This window comes from Pleurodeles waltl, chromosome 4_1, assembly GCF_031143425.1.
Source record: "Pleurodeles waltl isolate 20211129_DDA chromosome 4_1, aPleWal1.hap1.20221129, whole genome shotgun sequence".
In the NCBI taxonomy this organism is placed as follows: domain Eukaryota; kingdom Metazoa; phylum Chordata; class Amphibia; order Caudata; family Salamandridae; genus Pleurodeles; species Pleurodeles waltl.
Window position 1 is genome coordinate 758,294,562 of NC_090442.1, and position 23,372 is coordinate 758,317,933.

The following is a 23,372-nucleotide window of genomic DNA, read 5'->3' on the forward strand; positions in this document are numbered from 1 at the left end:
CCAAGTGAATGAGTTGGGTGATAAAGCTAGTTTGAAAAGAGTTAAAAGTAAATTTCAACAAATTGTATTAGATGTGATTGATGCTATGATTCTGTCTACTGGGGTGTCATTGAATAATATGAAGATTAGAAGACTGCCAACAGTGGTTGTTTACTTTACTTCTAACACTGCTGGAGCATTAACTAAATAAACAATGAATTAATGTCATAGCATGCTACAATTTTGTTAAACCCCCATGAATTAGACATCATTCTTGCATTGGAGGGTGGAGTCTGTCACGTTGAAGGTGTAACAGTGCTGTACCTTTATTCCTGATAACAGTAAGCCTATTAACACTCATGTAATACATATAACTAACATCTATCAGAAAGGTAAAGCTCTTGAAGAGTATGGCTTGTGGAAATCAGTTGGTTCCTGATTTGGTGAGACTGCAAACGGGTTTAGAAAGGTTGATAAGTTAATTTGATATTTTGGGTGGGGGTGCATTGCGCTCTATCTAAAATACAATAATTATTGCCTTAATTTGAGCAATTGATTTTATTATCTTGCTTGAATTATCTGAAGTAATGTTTTTTAAAAGTGGGACTAAATTCTAGGTGCTAGAAGAGGATGTCAGCAATGTTATAAAGGAAAAGGAAAAGGAAAAGAAAGATTTTCAGAGTGAAAGTCTATGTTCACATCAGCAGATTGGGAGAATTGGGACACGAAAGACAGAAAGTGCTACATATTGTATTATGATAAGTAATAGTGGGATTTTAGGTGTGATAATAATAAATCGGTAAGAGTTTGTTAGTGTCTTCTTCAATTATAACTATATATGTGCTTAATTAAATGAGTCATTTACATTTGTAATGAAAACATTGTGATGTGTAAAATTGCTTTTATGGCCTAATGCTAACTAGGCCTCAACCCTATCTTTGTAAACATGGTGGCTGACTTTACAATAAGCATTGTGTGTTTTTATTTCTCAATGACACTGCATGCAGCAAAATGTGCACTATTTATAATATAAAGTTCTCAAAGACCTCTCGGGAGGAGGCCTTTGCTACTTTCAAAAGACTCCTCCTTCTAACAAACTATGGGACAGATTTAAGACATGAGGGATTGCGACTTGCAATTTTCGGATTTTCGTGATTCACAGATTGTGACTTGCAGTCTCTAATGTACAACAGTGTCTTTCAACACTGCTTGCAATTCACAAAACAGTTGCAAGGGACCTGCATCATTAATATTCATGAGGAAGATTGTGTTTTGCAACCCATTTGGGAATGGCCGCGCTCACAGGGATGGTGGCCTGCAGGGTTCCTTAAGGGAAAATGGGATGCATTTCAAAAATAAAAATGAAAAGTTTCAGTTTCATTTTTTCAGAGTAGGCAGTGGTCTGTGCGACTACTGCTTGCTCTGAAAGAATGTTGGTGCCCCCATTCACAAAGAGGAAGGGGTTCCCATTTGTGAATGCATTGCCACCAGTCTGAAATTGGTGGTACCTGTGCATTCCCAGAGGTAAAACAATCATACATACCCCTGCGAGTCGCTAATAGAAAGGGATGCCCTTTGCACGCCCTTTCCTAATAGCGAGTCGCAAACCCATTTTGCGGTTCAGTAATAGGTTAATGGAATACAAAATATGGTTGTGTACATAGGGAAATGCTTTTTTTTGGTCGTAAATGGCCCAATTCTGCAAATCAGGTTGTTTGGGACCAAAAAAAAGCTGCACACTAGTGGCCCTATATTTTATTCATTCAATACTGTTTTTCTTTGATTTTGTATTAGTTTGTTCTGACACCTCTGGCTGACTTTAGGTCAGAAGGAGCAAATCAATATTTATGTAGAGGGATAGTGTTAGGATAATAGGGTTTTATGATGTTTTATAACGCTGAAATGTGATTTGCCACAATATTGATGTTTTTGCTCGCACCATGATGACATTGCATGTTTTCATAATATTCTGTGCTAAAAGTGGCTATTTGACACCCAGGGTTGATCTGGAGATTATTCTGAGATATTTGTGTTCAGCTAGGGGTGCTGTCTGATTCTCTAATGATTTACTGCAGTTTTGGGACTTGGACTATTTTTGCAGGTGTAGCTTAATGCTGTATTTTACTTGACTCAAGAGCCTTCATGGCAATTAATTCCTAGGTCGTTTGGCTGATTTAGTGAGTTTATTGCTGCATTTCTGTTTTTCATTTTCTGTTTTGCACTTTAATATTTTAGTAAACCTTCAAGGTGTTTCTATGTTTCTGATCTCAAGCTTACTTATATAATAGGGACGTATTGCCTCATGTATTCTTTTTGTCCACGACCCTGCACCTGGACTCTATGAGTGTTATGACTATCATGCAGATTACCTAAGAGATACACCCACAGTACCAACAATGGTATATCTGGGTGCACCTGACCAGCAAGGGTACCGTTTAAGGCTAAAACTGAGTGCAGGTCAGATACAAGGACCAAGTTTGTCCCGGTGAAGAGGTTTAGCTTTGGAATTAGTCTTCAGTATGGAAATCAAAAATCCATAGCGAGGCATGGCAACAGGCTGTGACCAAAGAGGTCTCCACATCATTTGATTAGCCACTGGACGAGGTGTCAGTGAAGCGGCTGACTTCTGGCTGGAAAACTCTGAGAGGGAAAAATTTGAATTTCGTGCCTAGAAAAGTCCATCAACGACCAGATACTTTTCACACCTTTGTGTTGTGAAGATTTCTACCTTCAGACTTAGACACTTATTTGGAACTCAGATTCTTCCAGTGGGGCGAGACTGCAGGTGGAGCCAAAGAAGGCTTCATGAGACTGGATACCCTCTCAGCAACGTCCTGCTGAATTTGATGTGGTGCTGCAGAGAAGAACATACCAACCTGGATCTTTGGGCCAGGAGCAATGCACCTTCCTGTGATTGCCTTGGCAGGTTTACCCTTATACCTCACTGGTTCTCAGAGAAAGAATTTGGCAAAAAGTTTCACGGTCCCACCTTTCAGTTTTTTTAAGAGGGAAACACTTTGACACAAGCTAAGGATCTAGCATGTTGGAGACATCACTTGGGGAGTCAGGACTCACTCCGGCAGAGGCCAGCAGCACGGTCCAGGGCAGGTCCAGTTACAACTGATTAGATGGAAATGCAGAGAAACACTCTTGAAGCATGTTTTGTACCTATTGCCCATACAGGAGGTCAGCCTTATGACCCAAGGAGTGCACTTTTTTCTTCTGTCTGGGTACAAAAGTAGCACAGATTCAGGCCCTCATTATGAACATTGGCGGCTGAGCCCGCCATGCTGGTGGCGGCGGTAATGACCGCCAATGGCATGGCGGGCTCAGCCGCCAAATAATGAAGGCTGTAAGAACCGCCACAGGTGGCCTTTGACCACCGCCAGGCTACCGCCAACAGGCAGCCTGATGATGGCGGAAATCATTATCTGATAATGATCCCTTTTCCTCCAGCCTTTCCCTGGCTGTGATGCTGGCAGAAGGGGTGCTCCGGGGCCCCTATGAGGTGCCCTGTCTCTCAGGTCACTGCCCGATTTACAGGCAGTGATCTGCACAACGGGTGCTGCTGCACCTGCCGCACCCCAACATTGGTGGCGGCTCCATTTAGAGCCGCCATCAATCTTAAGGCCCTTTTCCCTGCTGGACCGGCGGGTGGAAACAGTGGGGGAGGGGTCGTCGCGCTGGCGGTCTCCTGTTGACCGCCAGGCCTGATCTCGGCGGTCTTTACTGCTGAGATGATAATGAGGGCCTCAGTCTTTAAGGCTCTTCTCAGGTCATAGACAGCAGGTTGAGTCCTCTTCTGCTCCTCAACAGGCCCAGAAGTAATCTGAGGAGGGTACTATGGGTCCAAGCCTTTATGCCCAGTGCCAGCCTGTGGGTGGGGGAAACTCCTGGCCACTCCCTATCCAAATATCTTTCTCTTTTACAGAGACCAGATTACATATCTTCCATCTCAGAGCAATGGTGACTTTATCCTTCACATATACAAATAGACAAAAAAGTACTTTTTAAGATTATATTGGTTTAAGAGAACACCTTACATCAAGAAAATATCATAGATCGAGGCTTTGGTGAATGGAAAAATTTGGAAAGTGGGTGCTCCAGGCACAGTGAGTGTAAGGTGTTTGTGCAGGAACTACTGCTTGTGATATTCTTATTGATTATTTGCAATTAATTAGAACATTTAAGACAATCTGTCCATCATACAATTTATAACCCTTGAGTCTCTGTGCTCATAAATAGTATCCTCTAGTGACAGCCAGTTTTAATGGCACAGAAAAAAGTATATTTAATTGTGTGTGATTGATTGTAATATCATAAGCTCTTCTTTGTATAACCACCTTACACATACTGGACAGGTCAATAAAACCTCAGAATATTACTCTTTTACCTATGTGTACCTTCTGAGGAACACAGAGTAACCCCATACTGTGTTGCACACCCTAGAGTTGTGGCCAGGGAAATAAGCAATCCCTTCTTTATGATCACTCAAAACTGTTTTTTGGGGCAGCACCTCTCCCACTGCGCCTGGTGCCTGTCTATCTAGGTGGGCAAAGAAAGGGGACAGGTATGGGTGTTAGCTATACCGGTCTACCTGTGACAGGGTAAGCCTCTTTAAAGTTCATTATATTTCTGGGCACAGCTAAGATGGTCACCCTGCAAGAGAAACAGAACACCTCCCCACACCCAAAGCCTTTGACTCAGCTCTAGGAGCAAGTTCACATCTCATCAGAGGAGCTATTCCACTTCTGGTTGACAGGTGGTTGCTCACGATAATGGTCTTCTAGAGGCTTTAGGCAGGCAACAGGTAACTTTTCTAAAAAGTACCTGTTCTAAAATATGTATGACAAATTCAAATTTACCAATTAATTGGGCTAGTAAGATATATTTTTAAAAGTTCAAATATGAACTCTTAAACTGTTTTCTATGGGAGGTAACACATATTATATTTATTCTTGTATCCCAATCCTCTCACATGGTACAGCTAACCCTGCTACAGTGAAAACAACTCGGAGGCCTTTTTCACTTTAGGGACATGTTTAAGATTAAACCTTTACATATCCTAGTTTCAAGTACCATGCACCCTGCCTTATGAGCATGTAAGTCCTACTTTGTAGTGACATTTATTTTTAAAAGGATGGTTTTGGTCATGTTTATATTGCCACTAGAGTGGCAGGAATAGTGAGTGCTGTAGTCCACTTGTCACATTCAGCTTACAGGCCGTGGGTACACTGTTGTTCCATATACTAAGGACTTATTTTAAGTTAAGTATGCCAATCAGCAGTCTGTCAGTTTCATCAAGCTCAGGTTGAAAGGGAAGCACAGGCACTTCACCCCTGATTAGCAGGGGTGAAGTACACAGAGCTCTACAGCCAGCAAAAACAAAACAGGAAACAATCTTGGGCGGTACTTGACAAGGGATGATCCTTTCCAACTATGCCTTTAAAGGTTCTGTGACAGAAACCATTTACCACTGTATAAGGTGGTGAAACAGCCCTTCTATGATTAAGACATGAGTCCAGAACTATGACAGAGACCTATCTTTAATCAGTATATTCACTGTTCTCTTCATGTGATACATCCCTTGTTTTGCCAGAGTTTATTTGGCACTAACTATAACACTAACTAAACAAGGCAATAAACTTTAGGCACACGTTAGATACAGATACTGCCTTACATAAAATGCAATACATAATTGAATGAATCATATTGATAAAAAGACATATCACCCATTTTACATTATGTTTTATTCTGTTCCATATATAAAGGTATATACAATCCTCTTCTAATTATCTTTCTCATCTGTATGTTTTTTAGTAGGAAGAAAGTATTTTCTTATTTTATTTCATGCCCCTGGGGCTTCCAACTGATAAAACCTCCTATGATGAAGAACGTGTTTATATATTTTCAGTCGCCTTCCTGTAAATGGATATGCCCACACATAATTATCTCTATTTTAAGAAATGCACGTTTGGAAGCTGCCGAATCAAAGTGCCTCGCATGGAAATCTACTTCACGAGGTTATGTAAAGTCCTAATAGGGATAAAGAATTGAGTTCTCTGGGCCCTACAGGGATAATTCTCAATAAATTACATGACGGACTCTCGCTTTTAGCTCACGAAATCTAACTGCAGCTCTTTGCAATTACCTTCTAGCAGAGCTGAGGCTGGAACACTTCAGTGGGAAGACAAGCCTACACTGAATTAAGTTCTTATTTTGAATTAAGGTCCAGGCGGAGGTAGAGTTAAGAGCTAACGGCTTGGTGTAACAAACAGCTCTAATAACTTCACCCATTTCTAGCTAAAATTGAGTGCATGTTGGTAAGATACAGCTATACTCCAAAAAGCATGCGGTAATAATAATCATTGACGTCATTTAGGGGGTGCCAGGGGTCCCAGCTGAGACCCCCATCTTGCCCCTTGGTACTCCTGGCACTGCCTTTGCGACCTCTGGCCTCAGAGGTGGCAAATTCAGTGCCAGGAGCACAGGGGCAGCTCGTCCAAATGGACGTTAGTTGGTCTCCACTCACTTTGTTTCCTGTCAATGTTTTATTATAGTTATAGGAAATAATAATATATTATTCACTCTCAGTGTAATAAGAAGCAGTTTCAATGCAACGGGGCTCACATTTGCTCGAGTTGGAGCTATTTGCGTTGTAAACTCCTAACCTAGCTTTTCGTGCCACACAAATTAAAAGAAAATTAAAAGAAAAAAAAACAGCGTGATCGCGCTATGTAAAATGCAGCGCGATCGTGCTGAAATTAAAAATGAAAAAAACGGAGCGCGATCACGCTATGTAAACCCCAGCGCGATTGCGCTGCGGGGAAAATTAACAGATAAAGTAGTCCAGAAACCAGGCTCAAAACATCGAGCCTTGTATGTTTCTAATAGTTTACCGGTGCTGTGTAGGCTGGCTAAACACCGGAAAAGGCATGATGTATGCATGCCTTTCACAAATGAAAGCAAGCAGATTTTAAAGAGCAAGTCCAGGAAACAATGAAAGAGACTGACGTGACCTGGGCGTGATTTGAAGCCCAAAGAGAGATTACATCATGGACGGAGGGCTTTGCGCTCACCCATAAAAATGGAGTACAATTAGCTGGAATATGCCCTTCCATGGCAGCTGAGGTAAGTAAAAAATGAAAGTGTGTTTATGTGAGAACGTATGTAAGTGTGAATTTGTGTGTATGTGTAAGCATATGTGTCTGAGTGAAAGTGGAAGTCAAAGGGAGTGTGATGTTACTTTCAGCTCCCTCTGGCATTTCGGTGAATTTATGTCCATGAAAACAATGCTTTATTTTAACATAGTGCTTGTTACAGTGTTTTCATTGCACTGTATATAGCAGGTGTTAGCAACAGTCAATTCGGAAATACTCATTGATGACCCTGAAAGAATGAAAGGCTGAGTTAGGTAGCAGAAGACACCAATTCCCCTGAGCATTGCTGCAAACTACATTACAAGATAACATTTGTCATTTTATGAGTAAGATTGACCAAAGGATTTTAGACAAGAGTGGTGTCAAAATTTAAATTACGCCAGTGTAATTTTGGGAATTTCATGTTGGGAATGTTGTGCAAAATTAGCCGTTATGTCCCTTCATGCAATCATGCACCATTCGCAGTAAAATTGACCACAAATTCACAGTAGCAACAAAACGCAAGTGACTGTTGTTCATGATGCTTTAGTCTTTTTGCTTATTTTTAGTTCAAAATATGTTCTCCTGTCAAAAAGTGACACACGGATGCATTTCATGCTAACATAGAGAACGAAAGGATAGAGATGCATTTTGTAAAATTACACCGAATTTTGCGTAACATTACCGAAATTGTTGCATAATTATGCAAAAGCAAATTACACAAATTATGGACCCTCTTTTTAAGGAAATCCTGCAGTGAAGCATATGCAGCCTCCATGTACATTTATATTACCCCAACCAGGAGCAGGTTAGCCTTCAATTCCTCACTCCCAAAATCAATTCTAAGAAAAACGTTGTAGATCATCAGCACGTACTTTCAAAGCAAAGATAATTGGATTTAAGGTATGCGTTCTGGACATACCTAGTAATATTATACTTTAGAATTCATAGAGTATTGATGTACGATTTTCACTTCCTTGCCATGATTTTATTTCGTCTAACTGATTTTGATAGCAGAGGTAGCCTGCTGAATTCTGACATCAGTGTTCTAAGTACCAATGGCTTGCATCTCCGTGAATCAGAGACCAGTTGCGGCCGGCAATTGTAGGAGGGACTGGGGCGGGCGGGAAGCACACTCACACTCATTCATTCATACACATGCACGCACATCCATTCACAACACTCATCAACATTCAAACATACATGCACGCACCAAACATTCATTAAAAAAAAAACACACACACACACACTTACCTTTAGCTCGGAGGTCCCAGGAGGGTTGGTCAGCCAGTGAGGGAAGGCAGAAGTCCCAACTTCGTCACAGAGTAGGATGGGGTCAGTGAGACTGCTGATCCCACCCCCCTCTGTGATGAGGTGTCATTGATTGAACTTGCCATGGGCGCTTCAGGGTTTAAACCTGAAGCACCCAGGTCAGAGTCAATGTGTGATGCTTCCCCTCATCACTGATGGGAAGGGCCTCGAGTCACCTTTGCTGAGCTGAGGAGGTCGCTCCAATAGGAGCTATGACCTCTTCAGCCCAGCAAAGTTCAGCTCAGGCAACCAGGAGTCTGCGCAAATTGCACATATCTCGCTCTTTGCTGCCTGAGCTGAACATGAAGAGTGTCTGTCAGGTTGACCTTTGCTCAGCCTGACAGGCACTCTTCTTGAGGGGCAAAAGGTGGGGGGCATGGCCCCTCTGCCCTAAAGGATGGGCTGTGCCTGGCAGAGACCCTGTCAAGTATCAAACATCTATTACAATGGCATTAGTGGTTTAGATTGCCTTAATATTTACAATAATCCCTTCTAATCTTCCTATGACAATTCATAATCAAAAGGAGTGACAAAGATAGAGTTAAAGGTGAGGTATTCTAGGACTATTGGTAGCTAGTGCCCTGGGATTTTTTTAAAAAATGGGCCATTTCTCAGCAAGTTAGAGAAAGCTTCACACAGCCTTGCTCTGCCCCAGTGCTTACATTGCAGTGCATGCCTACTGTTGCGCACAACCGTGCAAGCAACACAGAATGCACCTCTGTTAGTGCTACCTCAAGTTATGGCTTATTGTGAATCAGAAAACTGTCTTGAGGAGGTGAGTTTTATTATTGGCTGAAGTGGCAGCAATTCACAACCTGATATTCTTGAAAAGAAAGCATCATATGTTGTTTTAAATTATCTTTATTTTGTGTGTGCACATCTGTTGAGTTTTAGTGTTGGAGAACGGAGGTTGGGTGAGTGACTAAGGACCAGGGACCAGAGCCAGGCTTTACTTCCATCTAATTCCCAAAACAATTTTACTAGCTGGATTTTTCAGCCAGTATTTTGGGGTCTTGAATTCCCACTCCTAGAAAGTCTGAGTGCAGGAGCACTGGGCTGCTTAAAATTGAGCAGAGCAATATCTCACTGGTGCATACTGCTCCACTCAAATTATAAATGAGGCCCCAGTGGGCCATAGTCAGAAGAGTGTATTGAAACATGTTAGAAATTGGGCCTCAGGTGTAGGTGTAGAGCAAGATGGTGCCAACGTAGCTGACGACTGACAAGCCCCGCCCACCCCGGATGCCGCCTGAACATGGCCGCCTGCAGGAGCTGAAGCCACGCTACCAGGACCTCCCGCCGCCAAAGAGTTTTACGGCAGACGCTGAGGCTGTGCCCGCAGGAGGTGCAGTCGGACCACCGGTAAACATCGTGCTGTCCCCTCCCTCCCTCCGCGGAGTGGCAGCTCGCGACCTCCAGCACGCCGGTAGGAGGTGAAGACGCGCTACTGGAATTCACCACTCTGCCATTTCTTTGCCCCTCTTCTATGCAGCAACTTAATGTGGAATGCGGAGTGCACCCTTCTTCGGGGAAGCAGCGAAGCAGCGAAGCTTGGAGTGGGGAGTGAGACAGAAAGCATTCAGAGGTGCTCACATTTCCTTATTGTATGCACTTGACCAGTGTTCTCGGATAAACTTAAATAAAGCTCCTCGCTGTGCTCTAAGGAATATCTAAGACCGTTGACCGTGGGATGTGTAACTGCGTTATTGGGAACCACTGAGCTGCCCCCCTCCCCCTGGCACCTTGCTCTAATTATTTGAGGGTTGGCACTTGGAAAGCACCCTTCCTCTCAGTGGTATAGCGAGCTGGAATGCTAGTAGTGTAAAAACTGATACGGCTGCGGCGGGGGTCTTATGCCGATTGTGCGCGCTCTTTGGCCCGTCGCTACTGGACAAAGCCATTCAGACTCAGACCCTCGGCAGCGCCGTGTTGTGAGGAAGGCTCTAACATGGCTGATATGGAGTGCGTCATCGCTATCAGCGAGATTTGGTGCACTGGTTAACGCACTCCCGGGCGCCTTAAAAACAAATATGGCACCAGAAACTATTCGGAACTCTGGGGATAAGGGGGAAGGGGCCCAGGCAGTACGAATGGGGAAAGACAAAGGTGATATAGTTCTTGTAGGCAGACGCCCAGCCTCAACTATAATGAAACCGAGCGGGAAACCTGCAGCAGGTCTGGGTAAAGATGTCAAGAACGATGAAGCTACCCCTCCTCTCCCCCTCCCTTCTTTGGATGTTAGGGGGAAGGAAAAAATTCAGCCCATGATCACATCTTTCCTGTCGGCTGGGTTACAAGAAAGCAATCTGGAGCATATTGGGACCCCCAAAACAGACAATCATTTAGGTGTCAAAGGAATTTGCTCAGCAATTAGTGGGGAGGGGCTATTTACACAGAAGGAACTGGACCTCATCAGCCTACACTACAAAGTATCAACAGTATTGGGGACTTCCCAGTAGCGCTCTGGGCAACAGAGTGGACTCAAGGGGGAAAGCGTTCCAGCTAGCGGAAGCGTGCATCAAATACAACGGCCTGAGTCTACGGGTAGTGAGCAGCTGACTTGCGAAGTGGATGCCATACACACCACATTGGTTGCGGAGAGCTTAGATCGTATGGTTCCAAAAGAGGTGACAGTAGTTAAAAAAACTGGAATGAGTTTAAAAGCCCCTGATTGGGCAAAGGACGGTGGTGATAAATTCTATTCTTTAACCGAGGAATCTGATTTCACCAGCAATGAGCACAATCAGAGTGAATCTGGTAGTACCATACTCTCTGAGACAGGGAGCATATCATCAACTACAGAGCCTACGGTGTGACAACAACCACGACATCGTAAGTGTGCAAGAATACGTCCCGGCCTCAGCGAGGGCACCGAGCTCTCCACAACCAGCAGCAGTAAGGCACTCAAATGGGACTAAGCAGGCATCAAACTAACGGAGACGCCTATCACAGATGGTCAGCTAAAAGCTGATAGGAGCATAGAAGCAAGCACAACGGCCCCGGCTGTTAGTGCTAGTATCACTAGTCCAGAGTCAGGGATACTACAGGCAATATATAACTCGATTAAGGAGCTGCAAACAGAGACTAGGTCAGAGAACCGTTGAGCATGGATTGCCATTAAGCGTCTCCAAGGCACTGTCCGTAAGGTTGTGAAGTCGTGTATTGAAATTGAAGGGAAGCTAAACACAATAGAGGAAAGAATGTTAGCAGTCAAGGCGGATGTTGAGGCCTTAAGACAACAGTGTGCATCACAGGATGGACAATTAACTGATATAGTGTGGAAACTTGAGGATCACAGAAACCGGCAGAGGAGAAAAAATTTGCGCTTCTTAGGCATTGGTGAAGGGATGGAGGGTAATGATATCCGGGCCTACATGATCAAGACTCTACAGGCTGCTTTCCCGGAACTTACTAACTGGGACTGGGAGGTTGAGGTTCAGCGGGTCCATAGATTTCCGGCAGTCCGGCGGGAGGGTGGTCGCACAGCGGAATCTAAATACCCGAGAGCTATACTGGTATTTTTTGGAAATTATCTGCTAAAACAGGCTATTTTTTAGAAAGCCTGTCCTGATGCCCCACGTAGTGTAGCTGGGGTAACTTTTTTTACCTGTCCAGATTATTGTCACGCTACAGTGGAGCGAAGATGGCGGCTTCGGCAGATGATTAAACCATTTCAGGATAAGGGTGGGGAGGCCTATTTGCTGGGCACTGCTCAGTTAAAGACAGTCGTCAATGGGAGAGTGAAACTGCTTATCACGGAAGTTCAGGCAAAAGATTACCTGTTGGGGGTCAAAGGTGTTAAGAAGTGAGGGAACAGTTCCCCGGCGACAACTGTTTTTGGGTAGTAGGGGTGGCATGTGGAACTATCACGAGGCAGTCCGGTGGTGGGCTGACGGCCGTCACCTATGAGGTACCAACATTCAGGCGAGCGGTGGTCTGATTGCTCATCAGGGTGGGGGGGTTTGGGTGGGGGTGGGGGTAGGAGGTCTCTGGATGGGAGGACAGGAGGGGGCAGAACAGGCGGTGGGGGGAGGGATTGCCAGGTCAGGTCAGTGTAGTGCTTTCCTCTTATCTAGTTTCTAAGCACTAACATAACACAACAGAAATGCACTTCTGAGGTCAAAGAAGACTTTTATTGTTGTAATTCTTCCCCAACCACAATATTTATGAATGACGAATTAGTAGCTTTCAAGTCCGCGTTAATCAAACAAAATATATCAGTTTGCAATATACACAGCAGGTTATATTTATAAGATATTGAATGCAAAGCAAAACAAATACTTCACCGTGTGGGAACTATTCACAGCTTCATCTTTCTAAGGTCTGCAAGCTGATGACCTCTGTCAGCCACGAGAAAGAGATTCATCTACCCACACGGGATTGCTGGCAGCTGGCGCCAAGCTCCAGCACGAGGTCCGGCAGATTCGAATCTGACTCTCTGCAGCCTGTTACATTCGTTACAAAGGTGTGCCCCCTCCTCTCAGACCTTGGAAACTGAGCAAGCCTTTTGGAGACTGGCCAGGTCTCCAAGACTACTCCTGTTCCCAAGCTCAAGCAGAGAGAACAACACCATGTACCCTCTCTTATCAGGTCTAGTCTACTGTGAGAACAAAACATCTTGGTTCATCTTGTGCAAAAACACAGCTTGGAAAAATACAGCTTGGATTCTCAACTGCAATGTCTAACTCCACGTTAAAGGCAATGGGCAGCTAACCTAAATATCAAATGCAATGTCTAGTGTCATGTCAAAGCCAATAAGCATCTAAGCTGAATACAAAATGCAATGTCTTATATCATGTCAAAGCCCATAGGCAGCTGAGCTGAATACAAAATGCAATGTATAATATCATGTCAAAGCCAATAGGCAGCTGAGCTGAATATAAAATGCAATGTATAATATCATGTCAAAGCCAATAGGCAGCGGAGCTGAATACAAAATGTAATATATGATATCATGTCAAAGCCAATAGGCGGCTAAACTGAACAAAACATACCATGTGCTACTGGTGAACATTGAGCAACTAATATGCGCAGTGGTGAAACACAAAGTCATTGGTCAAAACAAAACTTATCAAATGGCAGTACAGTCAGGTAGCGGGTGGGGAAGGGGAGGGGTGAGGGGGAGGGAGATAAAAGAAAATCGATCCTCAAGAGGCTGTAGCCTAAGGACTATATACTGTGTGTAGGCCTAGAGTATTTTGTATCAAGATCCCACCAAATCGCCAAATGGCCAGCTGCTGTGATATAAGCTTTACAGTGGGTACCAGATGGAGACGTTTTCATAAAAGTAGCTTGGTGGCGCAAATGCAACTTGTGGTATCTTAGATGGTCGCATTTCGTATATCAACTATTAACATATGTGATTTAAATAATCCCCGTAAGAGGAGGAAAACGGCTCAAGATTTAAAATTGTTAAAGGCAGATATCTATTGTTTCCAGGAGACCCACATAGAAAATGTTGATAAAGCTTTGTTGGAGACCTTGGGCTTGAGGCTGTTAGTATGTTCTGAGTAGAAGTTTAAAACAACTGGGGGTAGCTATCTTAACTAGTAATATTAAATGTATTTTACCCCGGAGGAAGGCTGATTCTCTTGGCAGATGGGTGATTATTGAATGCTTATTGGATACAGCAAGATTTACGCTGTGTGCACTGTACGGCCCGATAGATGACGATCCAATGTTATTTGATTTTATCTCAGGAGAGCTAACAGTCTGGCCCGCTCTGTATATTGTTCGTGGAGATTAAAATATCAATGGGTCATGGAATGGACAGCATAATTTAAGTAAGATTATGAACAAGTGCTATCCAGGATGTAAACCCAGAGTCTTTAAGGCCCTCAAGAATATGCAAAGGGAATTGGGATTGGTAGATGTATGGCCAATACAGAAATGGCCAAACTCGGGGTATACCTATTTCTCAGCTCCCCATAGGAGATTTGCGTGATTGGACTACTTTCTCGTTTCATCTATCTTCCTTGAGGGGCTGGAAATCGAGCGGTACCCCGGATTCATGGCAGATCATAATCCCTTGCTCCTGGAGGTTAAATTATGGGGCTGGCAGAGACCTAGGAAAGATTGGACATTTGAAAGAGCGTTGTTGAATGACTCTCTGTATATTCAGCACATACCTATGCGGCTGAAGGAATTTTTGGAAGTTAATATGAGGACTGCCCCACTGGAAATTCGCTGGGATACATTAAAGGAAGTGATAAGGTGGAAACACTCAGCTTTTGTAGTAGATGGCAGAATTTGTCATTGGCTCGCGCCCAGGAAGCAATGGGAAAGCTGAGCTCAGCTGAAGCGCAGCTTATTAGGGCAGTTGAGTCCGGTATTGATATTGAGCATGCCTTACACCAGACAGCAAGAGCTAAAATGCTAATCGACAACGGCACAATAGCAAAGATTGCGGAAAAATATATGGTTAGGAGGAGTGAGTGCTATGAGTATAGTGAGAAAGTGGGGCACATCCTAGCAGTGAGGGCTCGCAAAAGAGCATCCATCGGGGCAATTTCGAGAATCCGGAATAAAACAGGGTCGATAGTTACTGGCCCCGATGCAATTAGGGAAGCCTTTCGGGATTATTATGGTGAATTGTATAGTGCAACCACCATTGGTGCAGGGCAGCCTATTGGTTGCTTGATCCCCGAGACCTCGGGCGGTAGGATCACCCCAGAGGAGATAGGAGTGCTCGGACAGGTACCTGTAATGGAGGAGCTAGAGGAGGCACTTAGGTTACTCCCCAACGGGAAGGCCGCAGGCCCGGATGGTATCCCGCTTGAGTTATATAAGTGTTTCAAGGCTATGCTTCTACCGGTGATGCCAAGAGTAATAATTCAAGTGCAGGAAGGGGGTAACTCTCCGCCATCCTGGGGCATGGCAAATATTGTAGTGTTTTCAAAGAAAAACAAGGACCCTCTTAGCTTAAGCTCTTACCGCCCAATCACTCTTATCAACAGTGATGTGAAAATGTATTCTAAAATACTAGTGACTCGTTTTTCTTTTCACATTATTAAGTTGGTAACGGTTAACCAGCACGGGTTCGTCCCAGGAAGGGACATAACAAATCATGTCAGAAGAGTAATAGCATTATTTGACGCTACACACGTGGCAGAGGAACCTGTGGCTATGGTTCTGTTAGATGCGGAGAAAGCATTTGATAGAGTGTACTGGGAGTACCTGTGGCAAACTTTATGGCTATATGGTCTAGGGGAGCGGTTCATCATAGCTATAAAGGCCCTGTATAAAAACCCAAGGGATAGAATACAAATGTGCGGTGGTTATTCAAGTGATTTCACAATCGAGCGGGGCACTTGGCAGGGTTGTCCATGCTCGCCTTTATTATTTGCACTATATCTTGATCCCTTCCTGCGATATTTGGAAAAAAAGAAAAATATTGAGCCGGTGGCCCGAAACAGGTGCGGTACAAAAATTTTTACTTACGCAGATGACATAGCTGTTATCACTGACAATCCGGATTTGGCTTTGGTGGAAATCGAAAGTGCGGCAGAAAGCTTTGGGATTGTGTCTGGTTATTCTCTAAATAAAGATAAGACACAAATAGTATTAAACGACCGTTGGAGCTCGATGGACAAACAAAAGGTTGATCATGCAGTCTACTTGGGGATTGATATTCACCCTCAGGTGGAGCAAATAATTCAATATAATCTCATGCCGATAGTTAATAGTGCTAGAGTCAGTCTATACCGAGGGAATAACCTACACATGACGATTATGGAGCAATGTAATATGGTAAAAATGATGCTCCTCCCTAAAGTGTTATATCTATTTCGGGCCATCCCACTAGAATTTGAGGAATCCTGGTTTAATACACTGGAACAATAAATAATGAGATTTATTTGGTCGTATGGCAAGATTCGGAGGGCTAGTCAGTATATGACGTTGCCTAGGGAGAAGGGTGGTTGGTCTCTCACTAATTTTAAGTTATATCAGGTGGCGGCCACGCTACAGTACATGCACCCTCTGTTTAATAACACCAGGTATATACAGGGCAAAGGGTATGTCCCTAATATTCATGAATTATCAATCGGCCCCGTTGCTAATGGTGCATTGTTGGCTATTTTGGAGCCCAGCTGTTTTAAAGTTATATCTGCCGCCTTTAGATGCTGGGACCCTTTGCGAAAAAGAATAGGGCTTGGGAGATATAATCGCTATACGTTGATCATGAATAACTTCTCGCTTCCTGAGATATTCAGAGATTATTATATGGTGAGTTGGAATCGGCATGGAATTCAAAGGCTTGGTGATTTTTTTGTTACTACTTTCGAGAACTTATGTGTAGAATTCGGGTTAGGTCATAAGGGTTTTTTCAAATATCTGCAAGTGAGGGACTTTATCGATAGGAAAACTGGATGGGTGGCAGGTTTTGCTTAGTACCCTTTGTTAGAAACAATGATACATAGTGATAAGATTATGATGCAGTTTGCCTATGCGAGGGTGAATGATGAACTACCAGATGACCTGGCGAAACATAGCGAAAATTGGTGTGCGTAGGTCAATGTGAAAGACTCAGGTGGTCATTACAACCCTGTCATCGGTGTTAAAGCGGCGGTAAGACCGCCAACAAAGACAGCCACTTCAACACTCAGACCGCCACGGCGGTACAAACAAACAGCGCGGCGGTCACCGCCAACAGACAGGCGGGAGACAATGTACCGCCCACAGTAACACAACCTACTAATCCGCCACCTTTTCCGGGGCAGATTCACAGCAAACAAAAACACGGCGGAAACAGGACTTCGAAGGGAAAACGCTCACCTCTGCACACCCCATGAGGAACCAGGACGCCATGGAACCAGAGCTCCACATTTTTCCAGCCTTTATCTTCTTGCTCCTCTACCAGGAGCACGAACGGCGGCGGCGAAGACCACAGTGAGTACTGCACCTATGATACAAGGGAGGGGGAGGGAAAAAACAGTGACACACACACACACAACACGCAGCACCCCCAGCCTCACCCACGACAACACACACACTAATACAGCATGATACATTACAGTTACACCCCCCAACCCCCCTGGAAGAATGCAAAGACAAAACGAAATGAGGTGAACAATTGTAATATATAAAAATTCAGTAGTCAAATAATATACATACACTATTTACAAATATATAAACCAAGAATATTAGTCCAAGGTATTCCACCCTTAAAGTCCGTGGACCACTGGGCCCACACTGCATGGGCGAGGCCCACACAAGATACCCGAACATGACAGAGAGAACACTGCAGGGGCATCAGATAGAAATAAAACAGGCACCTCAGGGGGAAGGGAAAGGGTGGGTAACTCAGCCTGTTGAGTGCACTACGCCAAATCCACGAGGGGGCCCCATGCCCACTGTTCAATCCTGGGGAGTGCAAAGCCACAGTCTCACAAGTCTCTACAGTGGGTGGGTTGCCCACTGCTATATCCTGGGGAGTGCAAAGCCACAGTCTCTCAAGTCTCTACAGTGGGTGGTTGCCCACTGTTCAATCCTGGGGAGTGCAAAGCCACAGTCACACAAGTCTCTACAGTGGGTGGTTTGCCCACTGTTTAATCCTGGGGAGTGCAAAGCCACAGTCCCACATGTCTCTACAGTGGGTGGGATGCCCACTGTACAATCCTGGGGAGTGCAAAGCCACAGTCTCATAAGTCTCTACAGTGGGTGGGTTGCCCACTGATATTTCCTGGGAGTGCAAAGCCACAGTCTCTCAAGTCTCCACAGTGGGTGGGTTGCCCACTGTTCAATCCTGGGGAGTGCAAAGCCACAGTCTCTCAAGTGGATAACAGTCTCCACTGGTTCTGGAGGGGGCTTTGTGCCCAGAGTGCTTCATCCTGCCAAGGACATAGGTTGTGGATGTAAATCTCCACTGGTTCTGGAGGGGGCTTGGTGCCCAGAGTGCTTCATTCTGCTTGTGGCGGCCTCAGTAGCGTCAGTGCTTTTGGCGCTCATAGGACTGCGGTGCTAGTGGCGGTGGCGTCTTTAGCAGCGGTGCTTGTGGCAGCGCTGTACTTGGCACTTGTGCTTGTGGTGGCGGTGTCCTTGGCAGCGGTGCTTGTGGCGGTGGTGTCCTTGGCAGCGGTGCTTGTGGTGGCGGTGTCTTTGGCAGCAGTGCTTGTGGTGTCCTTGGCAGCGGTGCTTGTGGCGGCGGTGTCCTTGACAGCGGTGATTGTGGCAGCGGTGTCCTTGGCAGCACATCAGCTGCTGGCGGTCCTGTCTTGGGCAGCGGGGCTGCTGGCGGTCACCTTCTAGGCAGCGGGACTGCTGCTGGCGGTCCTGTCTGGGCCAGCGGGCTACTGGCGGTCGCCTCCTGGACAGCGGGGTTGCTGCTGGCGGTCACCTCCTGGGCAGCAGGGCTGATGCTGGCGGTCCTGTCTGGGCCAGCGGGGCTACTGCTGGCGGTCCTGTCTGGGGCAGCGGGGCTGCTGCTGGCCGGCTCCTGTACAGCGGGGCTGATGGCGTTCTTCTCCGCCGTGCTGATCTTCCCAGACTTGCCGGGTTTCTTGTGCCCCTTCCCCACCTTGGAAGGTGTTGCACCTGACTCCACACTCCCACCTGTACCCCTGGGAGCGGCTTGGTGGCTGTTGTCTTCCCCCTCTCTCGCCGGGCACTGGCCAACTTTTGATGCTTGACAGGTGGGGGACTGTCCGTGCTGTGGCTCCTTGCCACACTGGCTGAATCTGGTGACTACTGGCACCACTGGTCCCGCTGATGTTGTGGCTGAGGTGCTAGGTTGGGACCTGGAGAGTTGGGCCCTAGGAGACTGATGGGGTGGTGGAGGTGAGGGAAAGAGGTCAAGGGTGGACAGGAAAAGTTTCTTAGGAACACTGGGACGGGTAGCTGGAGGGGGTTTGGGAGTGGAGGAAGAGGTTGTGGTTGTAGGAGGTGTACGTTTGGTGACTTTGGGTGAAGGTGCATGAGCTGGAGGCTGTAGTGAGGTGGGTGGCTGTTGGGTGGGTGTGTGCCTGTGTTTGTGTACCTTGGGAGGTGGCGTCACAGACACACTGGGAGAGGACACAGGGGATGTGTGAATGGTAGCGGGGGTGGTGACTGCACGTGAGCGGGGTGTGGTGGAGGGTGTGCTGGTGATGGAAGTGGTGGCTGTAGATGTAGTGCATGCAGGTGTGAGTGTAGATGAGACTGGGAGGGAGGAGGGTGACACAGTGGAGGCAGTGGATGTTGCTATGTCTGCATGTGTGTGATGCTTGCGTGAGTGCTTGTGGGATGTGTGGTGCTTATGTTTGCCTGAGCTTCCTTTGTGTGTTGAGGTGTGTGCATGCTGGTCCGATGGTGTGCTTTGGGTAGGCTGAGGCACAGGGAATTGGGTCTGAGTGGAGGAAGTTGGAGGGGGAGGCTAGAGAAAGGGACAATGGCTGCCATCAGTGCTGAGGCCAGAGTCTGAAAAGCTCGCTGAATGGCCGCCTGACCAAAATGAATGCCCTCCAGGAATGCATTGGTTTGTTGCAACTGCCTCTCTACACCCTGGATGGCATTCAAAATGGTAGACTGCCCAACGGTGAGGGACCTCAGGAGGTCAATGGCCTCCTCATTGAGAGCAGCAGGGGTGACTGGGGCAGGGGCTGAGGTGTCTGGGGCGAAGGAGATGCCCACCTTCCTGGGTGAGTTGGCACGGGGCAAAGGCTGAGGGGCTGCTGGGAGGGCGGTGCTGGAGGGGGGTTGGCGGCTGTACCTGTAGATGTGGGGGGCACAGATGGGGCCGCCACCACAAGGGAGCTCCCATCAGAGTACGAGTCCGTATCACTGATATCAGCTCCTGTCCCCGCCGTGGAGCTCCCCTCGCCCGCCGTCCCACTGGTGAAATCAGACTCCGTTGTGTCGCCATCCAGGGCCATGTGGGATGCAGCTCCCTCCTGCTCCGGTGCCACTGCTCCTCCGCCTGATGATGCTAATGCACACATGTACAGGGAGACCACAAAAAGTGGGGGGAGACAGAAGAAAGACAAGTTGAGTGCATGCATTACCACTATTGTTAGCGGACACGACAGACACAGAAGCCCCCTGCACTACGCCGCACACTTCGGGTCCACTATTCAATCCCTGGGACATGGCCTACAAGGTTATGGCCGACATCTGCACACATGGATGTCACAGGAGCCTGACTAGGTGTAGGTGGCACTGTACACAGGTGGGATGGGGTGCCACATGGTCTGCCTGAAAAAGGGGACTTAACTAGCACACTCGCCCTGGCCTAGGTAAACCCACAGCCCACCTCCCCCACCCAGACACCTCCACTGCACGCTGAATCAGCAGAATGAGAGTGTACTCACCCCCTTGTTGCTGCTGTGATGCCCTCAAGCGCCCATCCAACTCCGGGTACGCCACCGCCAGGATCCTAAACATCAGGGGGGTCATGGTGCGAAGGGCACCCCTCTCACATTGGGAGGCCATCCCCAGCTGGGCCTCCGCTGTCTTCTTACTCCAGCGGCGAATGTCCTCCCATCTTTTCGGGCAGTGGTTGCTCCGTCTGTGATAGACCCCCAGGGTCCGGACGTCCTTGGCGATGGCACGCCAAATATCCTTCTTCTGGTGGGAGCTGACCTACGTGAATTGTACAGGGGAAATAGATAAGGTATTACCAACTGCACCGTCACAGTCATTGGCCTGCATCCCTATCCTTGCCATGTGGCACATGCACTCACCGTCGTTTCATGCACGCATCATTCTTCCCCCCTATCTTTCATCCACCCCACTCCACACAGGCAGTGCCCATAAAGCATGCTGACAGTGTACTTACCTGTTTGTCTGGAGGACCGTAGAGTAGCGTGTACTGGGGGAGGACCCCATCCACGAGTTTCTCCAGCTCCTCCGTGCTGAAGGTGGGGGCCCTTCCCCCAGACGCACGAGCCATTGTTTCTTCCAGAGGTCACAGCAGCACTTGCAGTGTAGGTCCTCTTCTGTCGAAGATCAGGTATCGAGTGATTGGACAGATAGAAACTGACGGTCACGTCCGCGGCGGTGCGTACCGTCACCGCTGGCGTACTTCGTCATTGGCTCCTGGGACCCATAGGGTCCAATGTTAACCAATGCAGAATTGCGCCAGCGCAGTTACCTCACATCCCATTGTCCCACTTTACAGGTCAGGCAGCCGCCATTTCAGGGGCCCACATGGCTTTATTTTTAACTGCGTCATACATACCTAGGCCTTGCCTCAACACTCATTCATGCAAAATTCGGGTTATGAATGGTTTTCTGAGTAAGCTGTGTTTACGTACCTCTGAGTTGGTTGACTCTGTGCTCGCTGTTGTCCTTCATAGGCTCCGTCCGCTGGGACATGTGAGGAGATGGCGGCATCCTCCGGTGTACAGACCACTGGTGGACCTGTCGACAATGGAGGAAAGACATGTAATCATCACCTACAGCAGTGGTTCCCAAACTGTGCGCCGCGGCACCCTGGTGCGCCGTTAAAAGTTGCCAGGGGCGCCACGCACATTTTGGAAACATGATATGAACATTTTTAAAAAGATTTATGCCGAGTTACATAAGCCCCACCTGTCAAGGTCTTGCCCTCTGCAGCATGGTTTCACCAAACGTGATTAGTTCTTTATTCGTCATTGCCAGCCGGTCGGAAATTCAACTAATGTTCTGTTTTTAAAACAGATGGATATTTCCCAGGGGCGAGCACGAGGCCCCTGTGTAGTTTCTGGACAGGAGAAAACTGCTAACAGCTTGATTCAAAACACACACAGAAGTTGAGTTTGTTTATTTAGGTTAGAAGACATTATTAGAATTATTAGTTCCTTGTTGATGACAAGTCCAGGGGAAAATTGCAGCATTTCTGCTTTGTGAAAGATAAACCTTCCACCCTTTTCTTATTATTAAGCACACCTTTCCTTTTTTCCCCATTTGTGTTTACTAAATGCTAGTAAATTGTTAAAAATAAATTATAGGACAACAGTCCTCCCTCACTTGCATGCCCAAATCAGATTACTTACTGAGTCTTACTGCCAGGGGAAGGCAATTTTCGTTGGGATGCCAGAAAAACGGCTATGGGAGGTACAGACCAAGTGGAACTTGGAAAGCACAGCTATCAAAAGCTGAAGCCTTTGAAATAATTTAAGGCAGCAGTGCCTCCTAAATTCTCAAGAAACTGCAGAGTGGGAGTGTGAACGGCAGTGCTTAATTTGTAAATAAAAACGTGCCGGTGCCCAAAGTCCTCCTTTTAAACATGTGGCTGCTGCAATTAAATGTGCGAAAATGGAATACTGAGGCAGTGTAATACTGAAGCCATCTCAGGCCTCTTCAATGATTTTAAAGCCACTCTTTGCCCCTTCAGCTCACTCTTGCAGCTTTCTGTTTTCTCCCATTGTGACACTATTTCGTTTTTCTCTTCCTTGCTTAGCACCGGAAACAACAAGCACAAATTAAGCACTGGTGAATGATCAAGTACTGTTAAGTAGTTTTAGAGGAGAAAGTGTCCAGATTGAAGGCAGAATGTGTGCACCAAAGGTGAGGTGTGAGATGTGTGTGTGGTCAAGGCAATGTAATGACGTTGTAAACAGAGAAGAAAATACGTGCATGGAGGACAGCAAGTGTGACACAGGGGGGAGATGTGGCTACATTTTTTAGACGTTTAAGAATGAGAGGTTGAATTGGAGGAGATGTGGTCTAGCAGGGAGGAGGAAACATACAAAACATCCATGTTATGCTCGTTGATATAAATAAAGTACTCCCGAGGCTGGGCTTACATCGCCCACCCAAAAAAAAAAAAAAAAGTAACATAATGGGGAGCCGCGGGCAATGGCAAATATAGGTGAAGGGAGCCGCGGGTCGAAAAAGTTTGGGAACCACTGACCTACAGGCTTGATAGTGCGACAGTCATGGAACTGTGTGCCCAGTTGGAGCCAGACCTGATGTCAGCTATCCGCCATCCCACAGGAATCCCCCCTCAAGTGCAGGTTCTGTCAGTACTCCATTTCCTTGCAAGTG